This window comes from Microtus oregoni, unplaced genomic scaffold, assembly GCF_018167655.1.
Source record: "Microtus oregoni isolate MIOR12 unplaced genomic scaffold, Mior012 000004F_ref0000308, whole genome shotgun sequence".
NCBI lineage: Eukaryota > Metazoa > Chordata > Mammalia > Rodentia > Cricetidae > Microtus > Microtus oregoni.
In genome coordinates, this window is record NW_024543063.1 from 21,526,099 (window position 1) to 21,553,676 (window position 27,578).

Sequence of the window (27,578 nt, forward strand, 5' to 3'; positions counted from 1 at the left end):
CTAGAGAAAAGACACCTGACCACTGGAGATCCTAAAAGGATACCAATTCCCCTGTTGTTGAGACTCCTGGCAGCAAAGGATCTAAGGAAATTTCTTCTAATCCATGATATCTATTATAATTACATTATGTGCAGCATGCCAAGACCACTCATGTAGAATCACTCAAAACCTAACTGTGGTTTTTTTCAAAGTTTTTCTAAGAGCTTAGGAGGGGCCAGAGTAGCTTAGGGTCTGTTTTGCGTGCTCCGTGACCAGGAGCTCTAAGGGAAGGGAAGACCAGCTTGATATTAATAGTGTTATCATGGCATTTAACAGCTGTTGTTCTTAATGGTGACCCTTGTCAATTGCAGGAGAATAAAATGCCTATAAAGATCTGTTATACTCATCCACCTTGCTCTTTCTCCCTCCCATCACTAATCCATTTTGCACATCTTGTTCCATCCTGTCAAGTGGACATGACTTTGTTGAATCAGTAAGGAGACATGGGTAGGGGGATCAAAAGCTAAAAAGGGAACTATATCTACTTGGAAGAACTATGTATTCTAATTTTATTTCTATTAATATGCTAAAACATGCTGACCAAAAACAACATTAAGAGATAAAGGGATCATTAATTTTAGATCACAGTCCTTTGAGGAAGCTTAAAGCAGGAACTTGAAGGCAAGACAACTTGTTTTTCCACACACAGCTTCACTTCCCAGTCAAAGAATCAGATCAAGAACCATGAAGAATGCTGCTTTCCAGCTGACACCTTTCTTAGACGGTTGAGGATCATGTGTGTAGGCAGTGGTGCCACCCACAAGGGGTCGAGTCTACAGAGACAGTCAAGACAATCCCCCACAGGCATGGCTACAGGCCAACCTGATCTAGGCAATCCCTCAACTGGGGCTCTTTTCTCAGATGACTCTAGGCTGTGGCAAATAGACATTTAAAATTAACCAGCACAGGGAATGGTAGGTGGGAGGGGCTGGAGGAAGGGAACATGAGGGATCAGAATGGTTGCGTTGGTGACTGGATGAAGGGGGAGAGTAATGAAAGAGATATATCTTGATAAAGGGGACCAGTATGGAGTCAGGGAGAAATCTGGTGCCAGGGAGACTCCACAAGGATGACCCCAGCTAGGACTCCTAGCAATAGTGGAGAGGGTGCCTGTAATCTAATCTAATTAGTGATTACCCTAATTGTCATCATAGAATCTTCACCCAGTAACTGATGGAAGCAGATGCAGGGTTCCACAGCCAAGCACTGGGCCGAGCTCCAGGAGTCCAGTTGAAGAGAGGGATTATATGAGAAATGGGGGGGGGGTGTCAAGATCATCACAGGGAAACCCACAAAGACAGCTAACCTTAGGCTGTGAGAACTCAAAGGCTCTAGATGACAGCTAGGGAGTCGGCAAGGGACCGAACTAGGCCCTCCACATGTGGGTGACAGTTGTGTAGCTTGGTCTTTTGTGAGGCCCCTAGCAGTAGGACCAGGACCTGTCCCTGATGCATGAGCTGGCTCTTTGAAACCTAATCACTATGGTGGGATGCCTTCCTCACCCTTGATGCAAAGGGGAAGAACTTAGTCCTGCCTCAACTTGATATGCCATGCTGTGTTGACTACCATGGGAGGCCTTACCCCTTCTGAATGGAGGCGGAGGAGGAGTGAATGGGGGGAGTGGGGGTAGGAGGTAGGTGGGGGAGAGGGAATGGGAGGTCATGAGGGAGGGGAATCTGTGATTGGTGTATAAAATAAATATTACTTAATTAATTAAAAACACAGAAAAATTAACTACCACAGAGAACTTATCCCCCCAAAAAATAATAGAATGTATTTATTGGCTAAATGAATAAACCCTCTTAGGGTTGACTGTAGGTGCCAGCATTAAAAGCCACTGATTTAACTGTTCCCTAGAAACTCCGATTACAAAGCTGTTTTGCTTAAGTTATTTCAGCAAAACCATGGTTTGCTCGTTTTTTAATTGATGATTGTCAATGACCCAAATGTAGAGCTTATTCTCTTTTGTAATATCCACTTAGTCTTCTTGAAGCTGGAAAGCAATTTCATCAAAGACCATAAAACATTGGCATTATTTGACTGGGTACCTATACTGTTAGGAAATCAAAATTTAGAGCAAATGATTTATAAATATGCTGGAAATGCACATGGCAATAAAACCTATTAAAATTGCCCATTACTAAGGAGTGATTAAGTCGATTAAAACACATTCTCAAAGAAAGGCAAATTTTTACTCTACAGCAGAATATGTGTTGCCTGAGCTGTCTAAGCTGCATACACAGCAGGCAGCGAAAACAAAAGGTGTCTCTGCCATATAAGAGTTTATACAATTAAAAACATATTCTCTTGACATTTATCAGTTTTAGTTAATAAGAACATAGAAGAATTCTAAGGGATAAAATTATATAACCTGCTTCATGTGGCTACAGAAAAATTACTGAAAGTCAAAATCTAGTAGAAATCATCTGGGTGTTGAAATTGAGTCTCTCTCTCTTTCTCCTTTTTTTGCTTGTATTTCTCCATATCACTATAATTTTTAATTGTATTTAATAAACCATTTAAAAAAAAACAAATGTGTATGGGTATATGCTACAACGTCTGGAGGTCAGAGGACCACTTGCAGGGTTGGGTTCTGTCTTTTCACTGTGTGGATCCCTGGGATGAACACAGGTTGTCATGCTCCATGGGAAGCACACTCACCTCCTGAACCACCTCACAGGCCCCAATAAACAATGTGTACACTCAGAAAAACAAGCAACAGAGTAAACAGGACAGACAGCAAGTGCTGCCCACATGGGAGCTGCAAGAACACTTGACTGTTCTGACTATGCACAGTCTGTGCTCCTGTCAAAGTTGGGGCTTTGCAGTGTCTGAAGCCCCTTTCAGCCTTGCTTATCCAGCAGCCAAGAACAGCAAGCAAATCCAGCTGCTGCTCAGTGTCAAGTATGCGTGGGATGATAAGTTAATGAGCTGATGGGAAGTGTAAACTGTGTGTTGAGATATTACATATTGTAATATCCAGGAAATTTTGTATATAATGTTACTTGTATACAAAATAGTTTGAGCATTTGTAAATACAATGTGTGTGTGTGTGTATGCATGCACACACACAGGATAATTGTATAATATATTGAACATTTTCTACAACATTTTTACTGGCAATACTAGCAATGCTTCAACTAAATATTGTATTATTTATTTTTTTAAGCAAATATATACTTAAATTCCAGGGAGAAAAATATCATGCCATGTATCCTGATGTTTGTTTGAAAATCAAGTGTGTGTGTGTGTATGTGTGTTGATAGATAAGAATTTCATGAAGTAATCTCAATAGAAAGTCTTACTTTTAAAAACCTGAAATGGATTATGAAATGAATGGTCACATCTAATTATTTTGTTGTTGTTTGCCTACATGTGTATGTATTTTAAACATGTATACAAAAACTAACCCAAAGCCGGGTAGTAGTGGTAGTCCAAGAGCTCAGGAGACAGAGGCAGGCAGATTTCTGTGAGTTCAAGGCCAGCCTGGGATACAAGAGCTAGATCCAGGACAAGCTCCAAAGCTACAGAGAAACTCTGTCTTGATGAAGAAAAAAAAAAAAAGCAGTGGTCAGAATAAGCAGTAGCAACAGTGTATATATGAAACATAACATCACCTTTGTTACTAGGTTTGGGAGAGACAGGATACAGAGTAGAAAGAAAATTGGGTATTGTCTTTTCTTTAGGATGGATTAATCAATATGTTGAAGAGAAAAATAAATCTCAGGTGTTTTATTAATATGCAAAGCAGACTATATTCAACATTGTCTAACAGGAGCATTGGCTTTCAGGGCAGGGTCTATGTCTACAGGAAAGGGAAAGTTGGTGTGTGTCATTGCTTACTACAGTCTGGATCACAGCCCACACAAATGTCCAATATGCTGTTACAACTTACTGCTGCCCTCTCAACGAGGGGCCTCACAGAGAGAGGTCATTCTGGACAGACAGGAAGGAAATAGAAACCAGTGTTCCAAGTTTGTTCTAAACCGAACACTAAAAGGAAAGCAACCTTGTTCAGCCTCAAGGCCCTACAAGTTTGCAGACATGTGAACAAGGCAGGCCGAGGGAAGCATTGTGGAGTCAGAGGGTCTGAATCGAGGAGACAGCTGGCGGGAAGGAGACTGCCCTCCCAGATTTACAGGCTCCATTCCCTGAATAGCTTGACCCGCGCCATGCAAGGAGTACCGGACAGAGGGAAAGACTCAGCACTAGGGTTGTTTCCACAGCAAGTGGTGATCATTTATTGTAGTAATAAATAGGCATTTTTTTTCCTGTGAAACAATACAAATTGCTTTGTTGTGTTTCTTAACACAACATCAGTACCTACTAAAATATACTTATTGTGAAGATCAGACACAGAGTTAAAAATGATTGTTGCCTCAAATCTCATATATACTAATCTTTAATGTTCTGGTGTGTGTCTATGCAGTGAGCTCTTTTCACAATACATTACTCTTTTTTTGAGATCATTATGAAGGCTTTTTTCAGACTTGCTCCTTTTTTTATTGATATTTATTGAGCTCTACATTTTTTCTTTGCTCCCCTCCCTGCCGCTCCTCTCCCCCTTCAGTCCTCCCCCAAGGTCCCCATGCTCCCAATTTACTTAAAAATTATACTTTTTACTTCCCATGTAGATTAGATCTATGTAAGTCTCTCTTAGTGTCCTCATTGTTGTCTAAGTTCTCTGGGATTGTGATTTGTAGGCTGGCTTTCTTTGTTTTATGCTTAAAAACCACCTATGAGTGAGTAAATGCGAAAATTATCTTTCTGTGTCTGGGTTACCTCACTGGTTTCTTAAATTTATGATAATGTAATGATTTGGCAATTTTATTTTAAAAAATTTAAAACATGATTTTTGTTTTACCTACTTTTTGAGACCAGATCTCAGGGGTAAGCTTACTGGCCATGCAGAAGAGGGTTGGCTAACAGTTCCTCAAATCTGTGAGTGTTACTTTATACAACATCAGAGACTTTGTAAGTATAATGTAATTAAGAATGTTTAGATGGGCAGATTGTCCTGGATTGTCTAGGTGGGACAGAAGTGTAATCACAAATATCCTGTACGTGGGCAAGGGGTATTGATTGTAGCAGTATGACATGAAGACCAGGCTACAGTAGTAGGACGTGCCTGTTTTGAAGATGAGGGAGTATCCAAAATAAAGAATTTCTAGGTTCTTCCCTAGAAAACTGAAAGGAACGTGACCTGTTTTGACACTCTGATTTTGGCTAGTGACCTTTGGAACTGTTAAAGGTTAAGCATATGTTGCATTATGTCATGAAGTCTGTGTCATCAACTACAGAAAAGCAAGATCTATGTCTATTCATACCTATTTATCAATAATAACAACAGTTCATTCCAAATTGTTTAGTACCTTTTAAAACAAAGTGGCCATAGTTGGCCAATCAAATGCCACTGTCGATGCGTTGGCTTGGAAGTGGGCATCAACGCAAGGCAGTATCAGCAGAACCCATAAATCTCAACACTTAGAAGATCTCCTTTTCACTCAGAAGCGGTAATGAGTTGAAACATTACAGCATAGCCCATCTTTGTACTGGATTGCACATCCTTAGATCACCTATTGCCTGTCTTGCATCCTTAGGTAAATACGGAGAAGACAAAATGAGATTGTAGACCATAGAAAGCACAGTGTAAAACTCTACCCATTCATTTGTCAGTAGGAGGGCAGGACAGCCAAATCAGGGACAAGATTAACCACTGGGACTCCATTCCTATTGGGGGGATCTAGCTTGCTTTGAGCTAGACTTTGAGAAAATTCTTCAAGATATTTAACACATGGTGCTTGGCCACATCCCAGGCATTATTGGTCTCTTGCTGGATTGCTGATTGGTAGATAATACGTTAGTTTTAGGAATCTATTTACTGATTGCCTTGCCTGCTCTGTCAAAATACTCAGACATTAATGCTTAATGTATACCTTAGAAATGGTGTTGTCGTATTGGACTATATATGCGATTAAAAAAAGTTTGGTGAACAAAATGTGTAGACTGTTTACCATTTAAATTCTAAATCCGAGACACTATTTTTAAAGAGAGTAATTTTTTAAAAAGCAACCAGAAAAATGTCTGCTGCTATGGTACCTGTCACATTTATAATAGTTAATGTCTTCTGTTTCACCAAATGTTTAAATGGGGATCGCCCTTCTTTTAAAGTCTCTCACTAAGTTCTAAGTAGAAATACGTGCCTGCTTTGTTGACTCTTTCACCGAACCTTAATGAATCATATAAAGATTTTTTAGAAACTATTGAGATATACTTTTGTAAGCAGCTCCCAGACAAAACTGGCAACATCTCTAAAGACCGAGACACTGCAGAAAACGCTGATTGCTGCCTGTGAACAGAATTAATGAATTCAGTCCACAGGTGAGAAAGAACTTACAGTGAATATTCAATGCCGTCCTAAACCTGCACAGAAAAAAAAATGTGTTCGCAGCCCATCAAGCTGTTAACTTTGTGTGATTTGCACTGCAAGAGCTTCCTTCCTTTTTCTCCTTCATCTTCAAGGAGGAAAGTGTTTGACTTCAGAATGCCAGAGTGGAGAGTTAGATCCTCTGTGTACAAAACGTTCTGGTCCGGAAGACTGGAAACCCAAGAGGGTCTATGGGTTTGCCCGAGGTTTCCTTTCTGATTGCTGAACATCTTGCCTTCCTTCCTGTAGAGCATCATGTCTTACCCTAATTTTGACTGTCCCAAATAAACTGCCTGGAGTTGTAGGACTCAACAGCCTGCAGAAGAGGTCTGCCCGAAACTGTCCACAGCATCCAGCAGGAAACCACAAATAAGCCACTTATTTCCCTAAACCTGTGCTGGAACTTTACAAAATGGGGGGCTCAAATGCCTCTCCTCAGCCCTATCTATTCTCTTTCAACCTCACCAATGGCTGTTTTGGCCTCAGCAAAACCAAAGAGAAAGGGAAAGGGAATAACTAGAAGGAAAGTTCCCAAAGACACGCTGCCACTGAAGCATGAAGGTGCTTGCTGGGGCTAAGGGAGTTTCTAAACTCTTTTCCTGTCTCATCTATGCTTCAGTGAGGGGAAAATCTTCAAGACCTACTTGCTGGCACACCCTGAAGATGAGTCTTCAGGCATGGAGCCTCCTATATTTGGTAGCTTCTGTTCCAGAACCTCCCAGGTTTGCTTAGACCTGTATACCACACTTGGCCAATATGCTAACTTCTGGGGGAAACACAGTCCCCCAACAAGTCCAGCTGTGAAGAAGTAGGGACTTTTGGTAAAGCTTCCCACAACATCTTCCAGATGGATCACCCTGTAACTTCCTTCTTGCATCTAATGGGGAGTTTCAGACATGCAGACAAACCATTCATAAATATAAATGAGTCTAAAGTGACATGAGTACTTATTATGTCTGGATACCACATTAAAATGTCCAGCTCAGCATTTAGACCCAGCTCATCATTTGTTGAAAGGGAGGGAGAGACATAGCTAGAGAAAGCTATAGTAAGATGCCCAAGCTCCTATAAATAGATTCTCACCTTTGCTCCAGTGAACAACCCTAGTGAAACTCATTGGGACAGACACACACACAGAGACAGAGAGACAGACACAGAGACGGGTCGTGTGATGTTTTTTACTCTTTGGACTCTGCGGGAAACTACTGCCCATCTCCCAAATGAATCACACGCGGAGGCTTATTCTTAGTTATAAACGTCCAGCCTTAGCTTGGCTTGTTTCTTGACAGCTTTACTTAACTTATATTACCCGGTCTACCCTTTGTCTCTGGGCTTTTTCTGTTCTCTTCTGTAAATCTCACTCTTTCTCTGTGGTTTGCTGTGTAGCTGAATGACTGGCCCCCATGCCCTCCTCCTTCTCGGACTACTACTCTGAACCCCTTCTCCCAGATTTTTCTTATATATTCTCCCTACCTACCAGCCCTGCCTATCCTTTCTCCTGCCTAGCTGTTGGCCATCCAGGTTTTTATTAGACCATCAGGTGTTCTAGACAGGCAAGGTATCATAGCTTCACAGAGTGAAACAAATGCAACATAAACAAAAGCAACACACCTTAAAATAATATTCCCAACAGAGAGAGACAGAGAGGTGAAGTTAGAAGCAGGGCTAGTTGAGAAGAAGAGGATTTAGCAGAGAAGGAGAGGACAAGAAGAGGTTTGGAGGGAAGTATGAATATGACTGAAATATCATGTGAATGTATGACATGTACGAAAATGATGAAGCCATTATTATATATAATTAATTATGCTAATAAGATCCATTTTAAAGGTAAAAAAGGCCCCATCTTGACATTCTTGTTGCATAAGTAGATCAATTATACTCTTGTAACTAAACTGCAGTAAGAGAATATCTATACCAGCAAAGAAAAATGCTGTGTGCACTTTAAAATAATTATTAAAATATTCATTTTCATATGTACTGCAAATCTTTCTTTGGTATTAGATGAGATCCTCATTGTCCTTATTAGGAAATGAATTATTGACTTGCCATTTTAATCTAAAAACAATAAATATAAAACACTACTTCTTTAAAAAGTCATTTGTGCTATTCCAATTCTTAATAATCTTTCAGGAAAAATCTTTATAATCACATATTATGTATATTATTGGATAATATGCAAAAAGTAAATATGGGAAAATATGCATAAAGTGCCAGCCATGGAAAATATAGATCTGTGAGGATAGCAGAATATCATTAGGGGTCATTGCATTGTTATGTTCCTTTAGCAAAGAAGCAGTATTGGTTTTCCCCTAGACCCTTGACTTTTCTAGTCTCAGGTTCCTGGACACACAAACAGCATTGGACATAGGTTCCATCTCATGGAGTGAGTCTTCACTCAAATCTGATCTTGGTTGGTTACCCCCACAAGCTGTGTACCGCTATTGCACACTCTTGTAGATTGAAGGGTTTGTAGCTAAGTTGGCGTTTACTTTTCTCCTTTGGTAGCATGCAGAATACCTTCCACTATTAGTGAATACTAGTCTGTAGGGATGAAAGGTTGTAGGAAAGCATCAGCTCAACTTCCCCATTTTCTTGGGTTTTCAACCCACCAGTAGCTGAGAGCATGAAGCTGAAACTTAGGCACTAAGGGATGACTGCACACACTAATTAGATTTCCCTTGTTATTTGTGCTATATAAACATTCTACTTCCTATGTTACTTTTTATTACCTAGTTATACTGTGAACTAAGAGAACACATGAGAATCTCTGCCAAAAACCATATTCCACCCATGTATTGTTACATTAAATGTTTTTCTGTATACATGAAGATATTCTGTTCTTAGGCACACATATCTCCACACTGTTAAAATCCTCATTCTGAATCACATTCTTCCTAATATTAAAGGATTCATAGAATTATTAAGATTCCCACTTGATAGGACCTATTATAACTCTGTTTCCTTGCAATTCAATTTTAGTTTATAATATCTGATATTACACTTTAAATATACTTTTAATTCCATGGACTGAGTTATCAGCTATAAATGATACAATTCACCTTTTAACCCAAGAGATCAAAGAGGTACCACTCAGTTCTGTAACACTGTTTTTCATCTAAACAGACTCCATCCTCTATCCTCTAGCTGTCCTTTCAAGGTATTTCCAGCCTCCTTTCATGGGTTTTGTTGCTTAGAAATGAGGACACCTTTGTCATCCTGTGAGAATACCAGATAGAGCCCAGGACTGAGAATGGAAAGGAATGTAGCCAGTTTGGAACACATCTGGGGATGGAGCCCAGGTCCATCCTTCAGTTAGTGGGTGGCCTTGGAAAAGTACCAACTCATGAAAGCCTCCATTTTTTGTTTTGTTCTCTCTCTCTCTCAGAATTGGTTTCAGAATTCCCAAGAATATGCACAAAACAGTGCTGGGTAGATAGTAAAAAGAAAGCAGCCAGTATCATTATTTGGATTGTTGCTAGCAATGTTATTTTAGTTATTTGTTATATCCTCTAATTATTTATCCACTTGTTTGGCAGATATGTCTTGATTTCAAGTTATAGACCAGGCAGCAAGGACCACACTGAAAGAAGCACAGGGAGCTTCGGGTATACAGAGGGCAAGGGGATAAGCAAACAAGCAGAGACCGATAACCGCAGATGAAAATGATGCTGTAGAGAAACTGAAAACAAGATGCACAGGGGAGAGTGACAGGAGGGACAAAGATGAGGAACAGCCACTCCTGACAGGAGCATTTGAACTGAGAACAGGCTAAGAAGGGAATACCTGTGTGGGGCTCTGAAGCCAATGGGGTGCTCCACCCGGACAGAACCCAACTCACCGGATGAACAACAGAGTGGGGTTTTATTCCCACTGGACCTGGGGATCTCTGCGAAAGCATGGCTCCTTGGTGTGCTAAGCCTTGCATCTGCCATGGTGTCTGCCTCCCACAGAGAGGTCGCCCAGCAGCTGGTACTCAGGGATTCCGTGTAAAGCAGAGGTGGAAGGCGAAGGGGAAAGGAAAGGAAAAGAAAGGAAAGGGAAAGAGGAAATATCAGAGGAGACATCCAGACAGATGGATTTCATGGTTTTCAGGGACGGGAGTTCACAAAGAGATTGGCAATGGAGGAGGGGACCCCCCCCCCCCTTGTGAGCATTAGCTGCCATACTGATCTCTTTCCTGGGGTGGACCCAGATGGTGGTGGGGCCTGGGAAACCAGGAGGTCTTGCTCATCAGTATCTCTGGCACTTGTCACTGGCAGTTCTGTGTCTCAGGTCGCAGATAACAACTGTCAGATGGTCTTAGTGTGAAGCAATATGCTCTCCTCTAAACAAGGAGGCAAGCCAAGCCCTAGAGAGGCCGAAGTCTGGACAAAACACACAGGCCTGGAAAGACTTAAGAGTTCATGTGTAATTGAATGAACAGAGCACTTCGGGTAAATGTAACGAGTTAAAGTGAAGCACACAATGTCCCTGGTGCCCCTGATCACACAAGCAAGAGAGGCATCACACATCTTTGGAAAGAAAAAAACAAAATACAAAAAAAAAAAAAAAAAAAACAAGGAAAGAAAAAAGTGACTGTTACCATATGAGAAGTTAAAAAAAAATAATGCTTAAAAGGTTGGTTCAGCCCAAGAATGGATAGAAAGAGGGCTGAGAAGCAATAGGAGCAGGTAACACTCAGGACAAAGACTAAGAACTGCTCAGCACAACATTTTTCCAGGCCTCCAACTCCTTGTGGTCCAGGAAGCATTACGTCTATCCAGGCAGGACAATGGAGTCTGGTTTGGCAAGGTCCCTCTCGACACTCTCTACTCTTTAAATGAACAACTTCAAACAATTGCTTGCACTTCTGAACAAAACAGCAGCCTTAGATGACGTTTGAAGGTGCTAGACTTGGGGAGCATAACTGCATCCTACATGAGGGTAAAGGAATGGGATTCCACTGGAGTTTTTGCTACCAGCTGATCCTGAGGAAGAAAAGCAGCAGCTGGAATGAGAAGGAGAGCTGGCTTTGTCACTGCTCACATGCACTTTCTTCATGGACTCAGGTGGGGGTGGGAGGGCCAGCAGATCAAGAAGTCTCAGGAATGTATTCTAGAAAGCAACACAATCACAAGATCCCAACTTCGGCTTAATTCTAAAGCCTTCAGCACACAACTTTATTTTACCAGGAAGCAAAGGCAGGAAGGGCAGGGGAGGACTTAAGGTGGGAAATTGTTCCTCCTATAATGCCTTTTAACGTCACCATTTGTCATGGGACAGGAGACTGTAGGCATCTTCATAAAGGTATTTAGAATGGAGTTCCATGGTTAGACATATAATGTGTAAGCCTAGGAGGAAGTCCTGCCTATGCCTAAGGAGCGTCCAACTGCACAGTGATCAACAGCATCCTCAGTTACTGAGAGGAAGACTGTGGCTCTCGGAACTTAAATTGTTTTCCCATGCTCTCGGCTTATCGGGAATCTCTAGATTGGCCCAGGGCTATTTGATTTCAATGCCAGAGTCATTTTCTCAAATAAAAAATTCATCTTCTTGTGGCCCATCAAAAAAGCTTTAGGGAGGCTTTGGGATGACACCCCAGTTGGCAAAATGTTCACCTTGCAAACATGAGGACTTATATTTGTGTAATCTCACCACAGGGGAAGTAGAAGCAGGTGGATTCCTTGAGTTCCTTGTTCATCCATCCTAGCCTGCTTAGCAAATTACAGACCAGTGAGAGACCCTTGTCTGAAAAAGGAAAATCAATAAAAGGTATAAAAGGTTGAGGTGTCTGAGAAATGACACCTGAGGCTATCCTTTGGTCTCCACTCATATATGCAAGTAGATGTATAGTTGCTCATACATGCACAAATGTGTGCATGTGCAAACACAAAACTTAAGCAGCAGATCTTTAACTCATCGTCATCTCTGAAGAAAATCTTCAGTTGTTGGTTGCATTTACATGCTCCTAACATGTGCACACCGAGATCAGAGCTCCTACCAGAAACACAGTCCTGTAGTTTCTTAGAGAATGTCTATGAAGAGTTGTACACATTTCCATAGTTTTGACTGAGCTCATCTTTGGGAGCTGCTGGAAATCAGCACCAGACCAAGGACAGGGAAGATGAAAATACAGACTTCCTATTAGCAGCAGCAAATAGGACCTGCTGGGTGGCAGAGAAAATTCTTTTCCTGATTTAGTTCTTTTCAGGCCACCGGAAGTATGAGAGGCTACCTCAGTAAGTGAGAGCCAAGGCTGTGTGCCAGTGGGAAGCAGTCATCCATGGAGCTGGAGCTGGGAGAGGGGTGAGTCACAGTGTGCAGGGTACCACCAGGCCATTAGTCACCTTCACAATTTCCTGCCCCAGATTTCGAAGGGGGAAAAAAATCTCAGATATGTTTATCCAGAATTAAAATATTCAGAAAAAATACCTAGAAAAACTGTTTTATTTAGTAAATGCACAAATTAGATGCCATTTAAAAGGTAAAGGTTTTTTTTCTCATATTATACACATGGGAAAAGGATGACCTCTGCATGATTTTTGGAGCTTGTTCCTAGATCTGGTTTTAGATAGGGTCAGATTCTGATCTCCGAGGTGCCACTAATAGCAACCATTCCCTTTGCCAAATGCATTCCTTCCTTGGGGAAACTTTTCTTTGTTGAGGCGAATGTCTCACGAATTCAGACTTTAACTTCACAGACCTTTCCAAAAAGCAAATCATCATGCTTCCTCCTTTCTAGGAAGACCCAAGTTTATGGATGCATCAGATAGAATGGCAACCCTTGACCAACTCCTAGTCATGAGTGGAGAAATAGGTTCAACTGTCTGTCGTGTTTTGTCCTAGGCCTGTGTCTGAGTCTATAAAACAAGCAAGAGGGGTGAAATCATGTGGCTAGACGGTTTGTAAATGTGCTCATGTGTGTGCAGGCCAGCGGTCAACACTGGGTGCCTTTCTCTCCTTCTCTTCACTTTAGGTTTTCAGTCATGGTCTCTCCCTAAACGTGAAGCCCTGACCAGCTGGTCAGAGATCCCTGGGTATCCTCCTGTCTCTGCCTGAAATGACAGGCTAGTGCCACCACATCCGGTGTGCACTGGGGATTCCCAACTCAGGTCCTCATGCTTGCAAGGCGAGCACTTCACCCATGCCGAGCAATCCACTGGCTCTAGGGATTATTCTAAGGGACCATTTCTTCGCCATCGCAGGACCTTTAGTGGATTCCATAATAAATTATAAATCTTTTACCTGGGAATAGAAAACACACACAGCCACACCACCATGATACAAACACAGTGCCTTTGATTTGGGGGTGTTGATATCAGAGTCACAGTTGAAAAGAGCTAATGCTCCCCTCCTGTCAACGAATAGTTGGGGGGCCAGAGAGAACTTTGCTTAAGTTTCTTACAGGGCCAAGATGAGAACAGAAGTAGTCACGTGGTCAGGAAAAGAAATCAGGCTCACAGCTGTCAGACATTCCTGCAAAAAAAAAAAAAAAAATAGGAAGATTGCTAGACTTGGAAAAAAAAAGTTTGTCTAGCTCGGCCAAACCGATTCTGTTTTTCAACAGATGAAGTAAACCAGACTTAGACTTTTTTTTTTTTTTTTTTAACATCTGGGGCACGGAATCCTGCAGATCGGAAGCAATGCCCTGTTGTGGAGATAATAAAAGGATTTAAAATTAAGTAAAGAATTTAAATTTAAAGCAGAACATGCTAAGGTTGGGTTTTTAAAACACGCCACTGTTTCCTCCTAGAATCATGTATACGTGTGGGAAGGGTGGCTGTTGGGCAAGGTAGGATGGGAGTGGGTGATCAGATGAGGGATTTGAGTGTGCATGTATGGAAAGAGTTGGGGTATGTGTATATCTGCATATATTTGATAGGGAAAGCTGCATTTACCTCTGTGGGGAAACCCCCAAAGATTTGAGCTTAAGAGGCAGAGAGACTAACATTCTGACTTTACCACAAAAGGACTAGAGAAGGGAGCTGGACGCTGGCAAGATACCTCAGGCTGGATCTGAATTATGGAATTGTCCAGATGTTATTAATGTTCATCAGGATTTCAACGATATGGCTTTTTATTTCAGTTCCCATGTCTTTCGATTAGTCATGGATCTGAGTTGGAATCCCATTTGTCAACTATGGATCCTTACAGTGGTGTCATAACTTCTACATACATTGAGATGAAGGGTTATTTGAAAAAACCTTTGAACATGTTATTGCCGGCAACAGGAGCATGACAAAGATTTGGGTGGGGGGGACATGAGTTGTGAGTGCTACCTGGGTGTGCTCACAATATCTGATCTAGAAAGGTTTTCTTTTTTTTTTTTTTTTTTTTTTTTTGTTTTTCGAGGCAGGGTTTCTCTGTAGCTTTGGAGCCTGTCCTGGCACTAGCTCCTGTAGACCAGGCTGGCCTAGAACTCACAGAGATCCGCCTGTCTCTGCCTCCCGAGTGCTGGGATTAAAGGCGTGCGCCACCACCACCCAGCTAGAAAGGTTTTCTAAACACAGGAACAAAAGTGGTCACCTCTGCCTCTTGTTGTAACGTGAGAGTAAGAACTTAAACCTGCTGACAAACGGAAGAATTTTTCCAACAGAAGGTGCATGAGTGCCTTCAATGATGTGAACCCTGGAAACAGCCCCTGCAGAAGGTCCCGTCCTGCCTGCTCTTCTGCATTTCAGCCCTTGGCTCCTTTAGTGGAGTCTGTCTTCTCCAGATCTGGTTGGCTATCTAACTGACTCTGGCAACTTCCTAGAAGCTGACTTCTTAAATCTCTGTGTTGGTTTTATATTGGGCCCAGGCAGGATCCCCAAACTGACTGAGACAAGGGCATTAAGGCACTTTTTGAGATATATTTTAACCAACCTGATATCAATATGACTTTAAAATAAAGTCACAGAGCATTTTCTCTGTGGTACAAATCTCATGCCTCACCCACGGCAGTTCCTCCGCAACACTGAGTGAATATCGAAGTTTGGGGATAAAACACTGAGGAGTTTCCCTTCCTGTTTCATCTAAGACCAGAATAGAACACTGGTTTGTTTGTTTTAGAATTTAGTAATCCTCACATATTTTGTCTTAGTCCTCTAGGCAGACAAATATCTCCCTGGCCAGATGGATACACCTGTCCTCTGTTCTGTAGTTGGTGGCAAGTTAGCAAACAATAATAGAAAAGAAATTCCTGCTGCTTATCCCTAATCTTTATTGAGGTCTTCCAATTCTGGATGCCATGGTCACCTTGAAATTTCCCTGATATTTAAGGAAACCCAAGCTCTGTTTGAAAAGGAAAACCCTTAACTGATTTCTACCATTACAAGAATTATTCTATAAATATTGAGGCAGCAACCAAAAGCACCTTCTTGGCCCTACTTCATTCAGAGCTGTTTGCCAAACTATAAAGTAGCATTTTAGTTTATACCCAAAGTGGCTTGAAAGAATATTCAACTGTCAAAGGCATGGAGATGCATCAAGGACTGTGAACCCCAACCAACAGCATAGTCACTGTGGTAACTCTGGCAACAGAGGTCCCCTATCTACTCTGTGTAGCAGGTCCTGGAGAATCTCAGAAGCCCAGGGCCGGGGTACTGTTTCACAGTACTCCCTTTTGAGAAACACCAGGCAGGTAGTAAGCACTGTACTTCATAGGCCGTTGAGACTCTGATAGCACTCAGCTGTGCTGCTGAACTGCACAGGCATTGTGTGACTGGAGTAGCAGTTACATCCCAATGAAACTTTGGTGATAAAAACATGAAGCCCACTGGATTTGAAGCTTCCAGTCATAGGTGGCCAACCTTTGGTTACTAAACCATGGGGTGCTATGACTGTGGGGATTCACTAATAAGATGCTCATCCAACATCCTTTATATTCTGCTGGTCTCTTTCTCATTACAAAATTGAGATCTAATCTTTGCAAAACTTTATAGAAAACCCATACAAGCCAGGTGGTGGTGGTGTGTGCCTTTAATCCCAGCACTTGCGAGGCAGAGGCAAGAGGATCTCTGAGAGTTTGAGGCCAGCCTGGTTTAGATAACAAGTTCCAAATTCCTGGACAGGCTCCAAAGCTACACAGAGAAATCCTGTCTTGAAACACTTCACTAAAATACAAAAAACAAACAACAACAAACAAACATACAAATAAAAACATACAAAAAGCTATGAGACATATTCATTCTTAGTATTTTAGAAAACAGTCTTCCATGTGTGGGGGAGGAGGTGGGCACATGTGTAAGGATGTCTGTGTGTATGTGATGTGGGATTCCACTCTGTATGCTGTGAATATTATTGGTAAATAAAGGAACTGCTATGGGCCTATAGCAGAGCTATAGGGAAACAAAGCTAGGCTGGGAAAACTAAACAGAATACTGGGAGAAAGGGGGCAGAGTCAAGGAGAAGTCATGGAGCCACTGTTGGAGACAGATATGCTGAAACTTTGCTGATAGGCTACGACCTCGTGGTGATGCACAGATTAATGGAGATGAATTAAATTAAGATGTAAGAGTTAGCCAATAAGAAGCTAGAGCTAATGGGCCAAAAACTGATTTAAGTAAGACAGTTTCTGTGTGGTTATTTTGGTTCTGGGTGGCCAGGATGAAAAAGCAGCCCCCTGCAACAAATTGGCACCACATGGCCATCTAAAATCCACTTAAAACCTGAGAAAGCTTAAAAAGGGATCCTAGACACAAGACAGAGTCAAGCATGGTTTGGTAGCAACATTTTCTTGGGTGGGCTCTGTTTGCTAGAATCAAGCAGAGGCATGGCTCCCTTAAGAGAGGTTTTCCTGATTCAGTAGTAGCAGAAAAAAAAATCTGAGGCCATTTTGAAATGCCAGCCTTCTGGGCTGACCTGCCAGGTTGACCTCTGGCTCTTTTAGGAGACCAAGCATTTGAATGGGGTTTTTGAGCAATGTGTTAAGGCTTGCTTGGTGGCAACATGGACCAGGTGGGTGCCTATAGAAGGGGCACTGTGCATAGCTCTCAGAGGCAGCTGGACTGGGCGAAGCAAGCAGGAAATACCATATTTCCCCTAGCTATGGTGCCACTTATGTTTTTAAAAAGCACTTGGTATTTTAAGAAGCAGTCCTGGTCAGAAAAGAATTATAGATATACAATAGGACAGATTCAGATATAAAAGATGTCTAAATGAGTCACAGTGTTGGATAAATGTACATAGGCTTGAGAGAGAGAAGAAAATGAGTATAGAGAGTTATAAAAAGAAGTAAATAGTTTACAAAAAATGAAACAAAGTCTTTAAAGAGACAGAGTATAGACAGTCATAAATTAAAAGGAGTAAAGAAAAATAAGCCATGTAAAGATGGAAAATTCACAGAGAGTCTGGAATATGTATATTATTGTGTTTTCATCGAATTTTTTGACTGTGAAGGAGCCAAATACAGAGAGACATTTTATTGTGTTGGCTGCTAAGCTAAGCCAGCATGTATATTATAAAGGTGTCTTGATGTCAGAATTTAGGTGTAAGGATATGTTGCTTTGAAAAAGAAATTCTTCTTTTCTGTCCACAGAAGATGAGAACCTGTGGATTGCTTCCAGACTAATGTGGTTTAATGGACCAAGACCCCCCCCTTAAAGGTAGCTTTGAACACCCCTCAAAAATTATTTCATCCAATAAACAGCAGGAAGAAGTTTGGATAGAACTATGCTCATATTCCCAAATATTGTTCATAAATGTTTGTTTACATTTAAAGGGGGAATATACTATAGAGATTTGCATTGGCATAGATCTTGGTTTATTGATACAAATTTAAGGTCAATATTGTTATATGTATATTTCAGCTCTTGATTAAGGTATTGTGATTGTATAGTTCATTTAGAAAATGTAATATATAATTAAGAAATACAAGTTAATAGATAATCATCTATAATAGTCAAGCTTGTAGTCATGTCAGTTAAATTTTCTAGATGTACAGAGATGTATTTCAGATAGATAGGTATTCTTCAAACCTTTCAAAGACTACAAAATATGGCCTTTAAAATGTTTTAAGAAGTTAGGACTTTTCATGACAGAGACATGTCTGCTCCTGGCAGCACCAATTACTTCAAGAGGAAGATGGGCATTGAAGAAGCTCCTTATGGAGTTGGTTAGCCATTTGGGCAAGAAATTGCTCTTGCCTGGACTGCTTGATGAACTGGACATACAGTACCTGCAGAGAAATGACTGCTGAACTTGCCTAAAGGTGAGACAATTTTTCTGGGTTCCTGCTTCATGAAAGAGTCTGCCAGAAATTCTACAGGACACAGAAGAAAATTACTGACAATCTGCCAATAGAGGCAAAACAATCTTTCAAATTTCCTGCTTCATGGAAAAGTCTGCCAGATACTATGAGCCTGTAGGCTGAAGATGGATGTCCTAACGGAACAGAAGAATTTTGGGTGACTGTCCAGGCAGCGAGAAGTCTATGCCAATTCTAAAGTTTTTGAAGTTGCTTACAGTGAACTTATTTTTTACTTAGGTAATATTATATCCTTCTGGAGTCTTTAATGGAGTTGAAGAATAGATAGATAGTTATAATTATAGTTTTCCTTAGTTGCAAAAAAATAAAGTAGATATAAATATTGTAACTGTAATTCTTGCTTGATATCTGTTTTGTTGTATATAATTTCACTATTTTAAAATTAAAAATTGTTTTTTTCTTTAAACAGAAAAGGGGAGGTGATGTGGGATTTCCCTCTGTATGCTGTGATTATCATTAATGAATGAAATTGCTTTGAGCCTATAACAGAGTAGGGTGGGGCAAAGCAGAGCTAGTCAGGGAGGACTGGACTGAATAATGCTGGGAGAAAGAAGAGCAGACTCAGAGAGAAGCCATGTAGCCCCATGAGAGCCAGACAGAACTTTACCCAGTAAGCCACAGCCACATGGCAATGCACAGATTAATAGAAATGGGTTAAATTAATATGTAAGAGATAGCCAATAAGAAGCTAGAGCTAATGGGCCAAGCAGTGATTTAATTAATATAGTTTCTGTGTGATTATTTCAGGTCTGAGCTGTTGAGCAGCCAGGAACAAAACAAGCAGGTCCTCCTACTACATGTATGTGTATGTGCCTCTGCATGTTTTAAACTGCTGTGATGCAGTGTAATGAAATACATGGAGATTTTCTAGATACCTTTATTTTTAATGACTCTCTCCATAAATTTAGGCCAGTTGTATTGATTTCTGTCTTAAGAGGCTGTTTTCTTACCAGGGCAGTGAAGAACTTTATTTTCATTTCTTTTCTCACTTTACAATTGGGAGACGTTGGTCTTTGAGATTTGGGGCAGCTTACATGCAAGGCAAACAGAAAGGATATTGTCTAATGAACTCTAGTAGGTATGGGTGCTAGGAAATCTCTTTGATATTCACAGAGTTTCCTGTGGCCTTGTTAAATCTGTATAATAATTCTGGGAAGCCCATTATAGCTGCTCTCAGACCCGTCCTTGAGCTTCACTGGACATCTCTCAGAGAGGAGAGATTTCTGAACTGTGATGAGCATCAACCATCTGTTCCCAAGTGATGAGGGCTCATCCTCCAACCCAGATGACTCTGGCATCTGCCTCCCCACTTTTCCTGTTGTCAGCATCAGTTATTTCTCTATTTATCAGTTTCCTTATCAGACAATATCAAAAGTTCTAATTTAGGACTGTTCAGTGGAGATAGTGTGTAAAAGCTAATGCCCACAAAACACAGTTTGAACTGCATGCAGCTTTGACAATTAACTCACTGTCATTTTGTCTTCCTAAAATAAAGCCAGATGTTGTAGTTTGCTGCTGCTGCTGCAAAAAAAAAAAAAGGTATACCTTGTGAGAGAAGTAAGAGAAGCAAGCAACTACAATAGACATCAATGGACTAAACTAGACATAAAGAACACGACCTTATTAGCTTGTATCTTGCAGGCCATAGCTGGACAGAGTCACATTCAACTTCACGTGCAATCACATTAGTTCTGCAAAGTCATTAACACAAGGCAGTTAGAGGAATGCTGAGGTGTGTGTGTGTGTGTGTGTGTGTGTGTGTGTGTGTTTGTGTGGGTGCATGTGTGTGCATTTTGCTGTGGATCAAACCCAGAGCCTCTTGCATACTAGGTAAGCACTCTATCACTGAACAGCAGCCTATTTCGGTAGTGTTTTCAATATCTGAAACATAGTTTTGAAGCACCTGTGAAGGGGAAGCTTACTAGGCTCTCAATGAGAACACAAAGCTTGCCTGCAAACAATGCTCAGTGAAAAGCCAGTTGTCCAGCCTCTCAAGAATCTGCAATCAGACACACACCTTGTCTCCCTTTGCGTTGTCAAAAACCAGATAATTTATGCAAATCCTGGTGTATAATAAACACCTATACTGATTTTAATAGTACCACTGAGCTCATTACAAATTCTCCTTGGCTGTTACTTCTCAAAGCCCTTCGTCAGCAACACTTTACTTGCTACACTCTGTCTCTTTACGTGTGTAAAGGTAAGACCACAATTCGGCTATAAATTACACCATTGATGCATTCCAACTAGACTTTCCTCTAATTAATGCTAATTAGTGATGTTCCAATGTGATTTCAATAGGAGATAAAGCGTTATTTACTCTGCAGTTCCACTACAAGGGAACTGTTTTGCCTTTTTTGTTTAATATAAATGGAAGGAAGCAATACAAAATAAAGATCAACCACAACTTAAAGCATGTATTAAGTCAATTTTGTGTGCTGCTTTTAAACAATGAAAATATCAATTATCCTGTCAGGCAGCTCTCTCTAGCCTTTGTACCAAATAAGTGAGTCTTTGGAGTCTCATGGTCATAAAAACTTAACATTTTAAAACTTAACCTTGAATCTGTTTCCAAAATGTCAGTCAGTAGCTTGAATTAGCCCTGACAAACAAGCTATAAAAGTCATCTTCTCCCTTAAGTTTTCAAGCAAGAAAACTCAAAAAAGCAAGGGAAAAGACTTGGCTGCTCTGATGCTGGCAACCCAGACAATTATCTCCCAACGTTCTAGATTTGTGTTTGTGGTGGTTTGAATGAGAATGTCTCTGTAGGCTTAGACATTTGAATGCTTGGTCCTGAATTGGTGGTGCTATTTGGAGAGGCTTGGGCGTTTTGGTCTTGTTGGAGAAACTATGTCACTAGGGGCAGGCTTTGAGGTTTAAAAGCCTCAAGCCATCCCCAGTGTGCTCTCTCTCTTCTTACTTGTAGTTTAACATGTGACCCCTCAGCTCACTGCTCCAGCCAGTATGTCTGCCAACTACCATCATAATGGTAATGGACACTTTTCCCTCTGGAACTATAAGCCCAAGCAAAGAACTCTTCCTTCTGTAACTTGCCTTGGTCAAGACATTTTAGCCCAGCAATAGAAAAGTAACTAATACAGTGCTGGTGGCAAAACCAATCCAAAATTTCCATCTGTATAGAAATCAGGATTTCCCAAATGTGTTTATCAGAAAAGCCACATAGTAGGCGAAAAAATAAAAAGTAGACATTTCTGGAGCAGCCCAGCACTCCAGGAGGTATTTCTAATAAGCGGTTCTAATGAGCAGACACATTTGGGCAACATGTTCCAGCAGAGATTCTCACTCTGACCTCTGACCTCTGGCTAGACTCTTCCAGGGAACATTGAAAGCAACAACTGATGCCCAGACCCCACTTGAAGGCCAGCTGGACCATTGTTCTAGCCACGGCTATTTTTTGGAATTTGCACAAACAACATGGAGCCAGGGCTGAGAGGTATCCTTGCCCCCACTTCTCAGTTTCATCTGTCCACTGGAACTGGCAACTCAGATCCCAGGACCATGACCTATGTTTGGACAGAGGGACTTGAGCATGCGCAGGCTCAAGGCTGACAAGTGTCCCAGTGACCAGAAATGAAACACAGTTCTTTCCACCAAGAAAACGCTTCCTTTTCTCTCCACGTGTTTCTCCTTTGGTACCACTGACCATCATGCAGCTAAAAATCTTTATAGAGCTTTTTATTTTTTTTTCTTAATACGCTCATCCACTGAATGCAGCCCAAGAAGGGAACAGAAAACTACCTGTCCCAGATAGCAGTTTTAGAAGTATGTTCACAGTGGAAACTGCCCATACCCAACCAATGACCCACACCTGGTCCAGATCCCACATGGAAAGACAACAAGAAAACCACTATGCACATCTCTGGGTTCATTTAGACAGTTTTCTTTAATTAACGATGAAGACACTACAATTCTAAGTACCAGACAGAATTGGGGGTAAAAAGAATTGAAGACAAGCATAACATTATAAAGAAAGCTTGGAAAAGTGAAACACTGCTAAAGAAAAAATATAAACCTGGCCTGGTACCCATTACATATATACATAATACGGTATCCACATATATACAGTAAATGTTTTGGTAGCAACAGAGACCATGTGTTGGTCTTTTGTACACAGATGAAGTAGCACCATCAATAGCACCACCATCTTCGGATGATAAACCAAACCACACACAGTAAATGGAAAGCTAGATGGCATTTGTTTGGCCCACCCTGTAGCCAAGAGGTATAAGGAAAGTAACTACACAAGAAAGATTCTTCTGGAAACTCTATTCTTAGGCCAGTGGCAAAGTTCTAAAATGAATTTTTTTAAAAAAAACACTAGCACTACAAATGGATATGCAAACAGACACATTTTCCTGGGTAGTGAATTTGTTCTACGATATGGCATAATGGCTAACACTGGAAAGACAGCATGAACAAAGAGAGGTTTAAATAGTGGGTGAATGGCAAAGGGATAACACACCCATCTCTTGGTGCAGACATCACAAATGCCAAGTCATTGATAAGCTAGGGAAGGGAGATAACACCTTACCCAAGTCATACATTTAAAAATCATATTTACTACTTATAGGCTCCTAATTAAGAGTAGGGCCAAACACCTCCAGCACCTCTCAGTCTTCTTCCAACATCTATTCGGTGCCCTAATTGTGAGTAGTGAGTGACAGATACCCAGCATGTCATCTGAGCCAAACTTTCTACAGGTGTGTAAGGGGAACTGATGAACAGAGCTCCACTGGAACCTTCTTAGGCTTGGCTCAGGGACGAGCAGGCCCAGTGTTTAACCCTCAGTTCTACTAACTACAAGGAAGGTTGTCTCTGCTTTCCATAGTTAAGCTCATGGTCCAGCCTGGAAGTCCTTCCATTAGTACTGCCAACGTTGGGCCTGCTCACAGCCTGTTTCCTACAAGTTTCTCAGAAGCAGCCCATACATATGAGTGTTGCATCACCTCCTGCTAACATGCACACTGTCTTGGCAGCACTAACCCTCCTGTCTTGTCACTGCAAAGAAACCATTTCTTATTTGCTTTCCCCAATTGTCTTCCATGGACCTTCCCAAGAAGCCCCTTCTCTCCAGAGTGGGTGTGAATGCCTGGCATCTTCCTAGACCTCATTGTATGACCACCTCAAGTACAGATCCCAGCCAAGGCATCATGAGGTAAATTTGGGATCGGTATCACCAACAGCCACAGCAACTCATGGCTGTACTATCCCTCATGTTCCTTGCTGTCATCGTGTGGTGGTGAGCAGCCTTTCTCTATCTTTGAGTAGCCTGTTTCAAAGGTGTTCCCAACTACATGGTATATTGCATTCAGGATGTACCATTGAATTAAAAATACTGTTTCCTACAGTACAGCAAAATTGTTTCTTAACACTTTGTCTCACATATAAAAGACAGAAGACAAAAGCTAAGAGAAGACAGGTTAAAATTCTCTATTTCTGCTAGATGGTTCTTGAGTAGATCCACTTTTGTAGTCGCTAGATTAGTCGAGAGTGGCCCTGACCTTTGAAAGTTAGCAAGAAATAGTCATACACGTAGCAGCAGTACTGATTTGTCATTATTGACCCAGGTGGTTGATCATTAATGGAATCCCCTCATTTCCAGCTGGTTCTAGAGCTAAGCTTTTGCCCCAAAACACAGGTAACATCAGAGCCAGGGAATATACTTGTTCTTTTCACAAAGGAGAATTTTAAAACTCTGTCTTAACACGTCTCTAAGAAAGAATGCTGAGAAAGGTTGGTCTCGTAAAGAGAAAGCCACTAACTTCCACATGAGCCAGGGGCCACTAGAAGCCCCATTAATGTAAGGCCCTGGTTGGCCTGCAAATACCTGGAAAGAGATAAAAGCCAACCTTTAACAGGAATTGAACACAAAAACATAGCAGCTGATGTGTTTTGAAGTAAACCCTTCAAAGAGCCAGAGCATGGGAATTCAGCCTGGGTACCAGCGACTTCCAGTTCCAGGTCAGCTATGTTTGATTGGAAGCTTTCATCCCACCCAGCTCAGGTGACTCTAGAGGAAGCTGAAGGAAGAATGTCTACCTTTGCAATATTGACTCCATAAAAAGCAAGAAACTAGGAGATGCCTATCCACGCTCTTCTTTTCCACTGTCACCCCAAATGTCAATAACCCCATATACAGAAGCATGATAGTCACAGATATCTGAAGCCTGGGCTCTGTGAGCTATCACAGCCAGCTTTCTAGGCAAACAGTTGGGGCTGACTTTGTTCACTGCTCTCCCTTCCATTACTCGGGTCCTGGGGGGAGGGGTGGGGAGCAAGCAGCTTGCTTTCTTCTTATATTAGCAAGCATTTGAGTCAGAATACTTAAAGAATGAAAAGTTACTTTGACAATGAGAGTCTTTGCTTACACATTTGTAAAAACAAAAAGAAAAAACAAAAAAACAACTTTCACATCAGATTTTTCAAAGCCAGTGGGGTTTTCTACTGACAGCAAATGATGTCACTTGGCAGAGTTCCTTGAAAACAATGTATACTTATGACTAGAGACCTATTTACCTTAGAAACTGATGAGCATGCAAATGATTAAAATCTGCAACAATGAACATTGTACAACAGTCTGTGAGGTATGTGTCTTCTGGCTGACTGAGTGCTAACACTGGCCTCAGCAGTCGGGGGTCAATTTATCCCTCTAAATAGAGCAAGGGGTCCCTAATCAGTTGATCAGGGCAATGGTCAAGGCAGTGCCTTTGCCCTAGCTCCTTCCTTGCAGCCCCACCCAGGCAGCTCAATCCTTCCCAGAGGCAGAGAGTTGCTCCTCCTCCCAGCAGCATTGCCTTCCTAGGGACTCAGAGGGAGCCCGGCACTGCATCAATTCTCTATACTTTTCAGAAGTTTCGTGGCAATAATTTACAATTCTGGAGGAAACATCCTCAGGTATATTCATTGCCATTGCTATTTAATACATGAAAAAATCCAAGACGTGGACTTTCCAAATAAGGAAAGGATTAACATGTTTACTGCTGGCTAGATGCCTCAGGGGCAGGTCACTATGTTTTTCTGTGCTCTCTGTAAACCACGTTTATTAGATAACCGCTAAAAGGCCAGCAAACACCAGGGCAAATGAGCCAACCGCATTCATCTAAACACACACAACACTGGAAGCTCTCAGAACACAAGAGATAGGTGTCTTAGAGAACATGACATGGAGCCCTGGAAGGAAGGAAGGAAGGAAGGAAGGAAGGAAGGGGGGAGGGAAGGAGGAAAGAAGGAAGGAAGAATCTGGAATTTTAATTTCCAGTTAGCAAGAACACACTTCTCCTAACAGCCTTTTCAAGACAATGTATGAAATGAAACATGATGTGTACACAGACAGAGAGGGGGTGGGAGCGAGAAGCTTATAGAGGTGGGGAAGGGGATCAACAGTGTCTAGTTTATTATGAACAGAAAGACATTTCCAGAATTTATAAACACCCACATTCTTCATTCCAAAGAGAGCTTTTGACTTGAAGGGATCGCTCATGCCTCCTTCTCTCTACACAGTATATACAATGAAAGTCTGTGGTTTTCTTTTCTTGCAATTTTGCTTCCATTCAGTTACCAACTCTAAGCTGACAACTGAAAGCACCCCAGTAGAATACATCCTCCTTCTGTTTGGAAAAAAAAACCAAAAATCAAAACTAGAATGAATTTTTAAAAGGAACTCAGCTCAACATCAAGTTTATATTACAGGAGACAGTATCAGCGAGTATAACTGTACAGTACAGAACTTTCTATGGCACTATGATTCTTATTATATTATTTTTCTGAATTAGAATCTCAAAACAAGGATCATACCCTAAACTACTCTTCTTCGCCTCGTTTTAAGCATTTGCTCCACTCTTTACAACAGAACATCAAATACCTCAGTTCCACATCCAAAAAAAGATGTGCGGTAAGGAAAGTTACATTTTCATTAAAAAATTACACATATAAATCAAAACCTATGTTAAATATTTAATACTCTCTCCACCCAACGTGAACAGTTCCGTATGAAATAATTTAGAGTGGTGCTTCATGGGACACGGTTTCAGAGTAGATGAAACATACGCTTGTAGATGCGACGAGAATAAACCCATTCTCTTGCGGCATGGTGATGGGCACACCAGCTCACTGTGGCCAGCGAAGTCCTTAAGGTTCAAGATGAAGTTTACGCAGACTCATTGTCCTGGGGTCACAGTGCTTTCTTTTTGCTTGGCACAATATTGAACGTGCAGTTCAGTCATGAACTCCTGAGGATTGTACAGAGTAAACAAACTGTAATGGATGCATCGTACCATCTACGGCAGAGGGAGACGTGAGGTCCTGCTTGTGAGTTGTGAAATAGTTTGAGTCTGGATACCCATGAGTTAAAGGAGGATTTTCTGAGGTCATTTAGGTCTTCATTCTGGAAAGAAAACGGAAAAAAAAAAATGTTACCATAGGCATCTGGAAATGTATACTCAAGCAAACTATGAGAAGCTCCCTCCTTACAGAAGGATCTATCTGAGATCAACTGAAGTTATAGGCATAAGTAGTAGTAGTAGTAGTACCTACTATGTACCTACATAACACCAACACACTATATTTAAGTTTTCTTTCAAAATACAAGTGTTTATAGCAGTCCCAAGCTAAAGTAGTGAATACTACAGCAAACAGATCAATGTGATCCATACATTTCAGAGTTTTGGCAATAAATAAACACAAAATTCTTTGGGGTTATGTTTGCAGCAATAATGTTCATTCTAGCTCTCATTTAAAATATTGTAAAACACAACACACAGTTATAGCCTACACTCAAACTTCCAATTTAGGTGTAATTTCTTTCCTCCAATTCAAGAAAGCTCACCTCAGTGGGAAATTATCTGTAACTCCCCTTCAGAAAGGAGA

General features: G+C 41.2%; 1 protein-coding gene across 1 annotated transcript in view; it reads right to left on the reverse strand.

The window, feature by feature from the left end:
• Nucleotides 1-22,582: 22,582 nt before the first annotated feature.
• Irs1 (insulin receptor substrate 1) overlaps nucleotides 22,583-27,578 on the reverse strand; it is a 59,852-nt gene continuing 54,856 nt past the window's right edge. The window contains exon 2 of the mRNA XM_041649827.1: nucleotides 22,583-27,096. The gene's annotated coding sequence lies outside the window, so the exon portion shown is untranslated. The remainder of the gene's footprint in view (nucleotides 27,097-27,578) is intronic.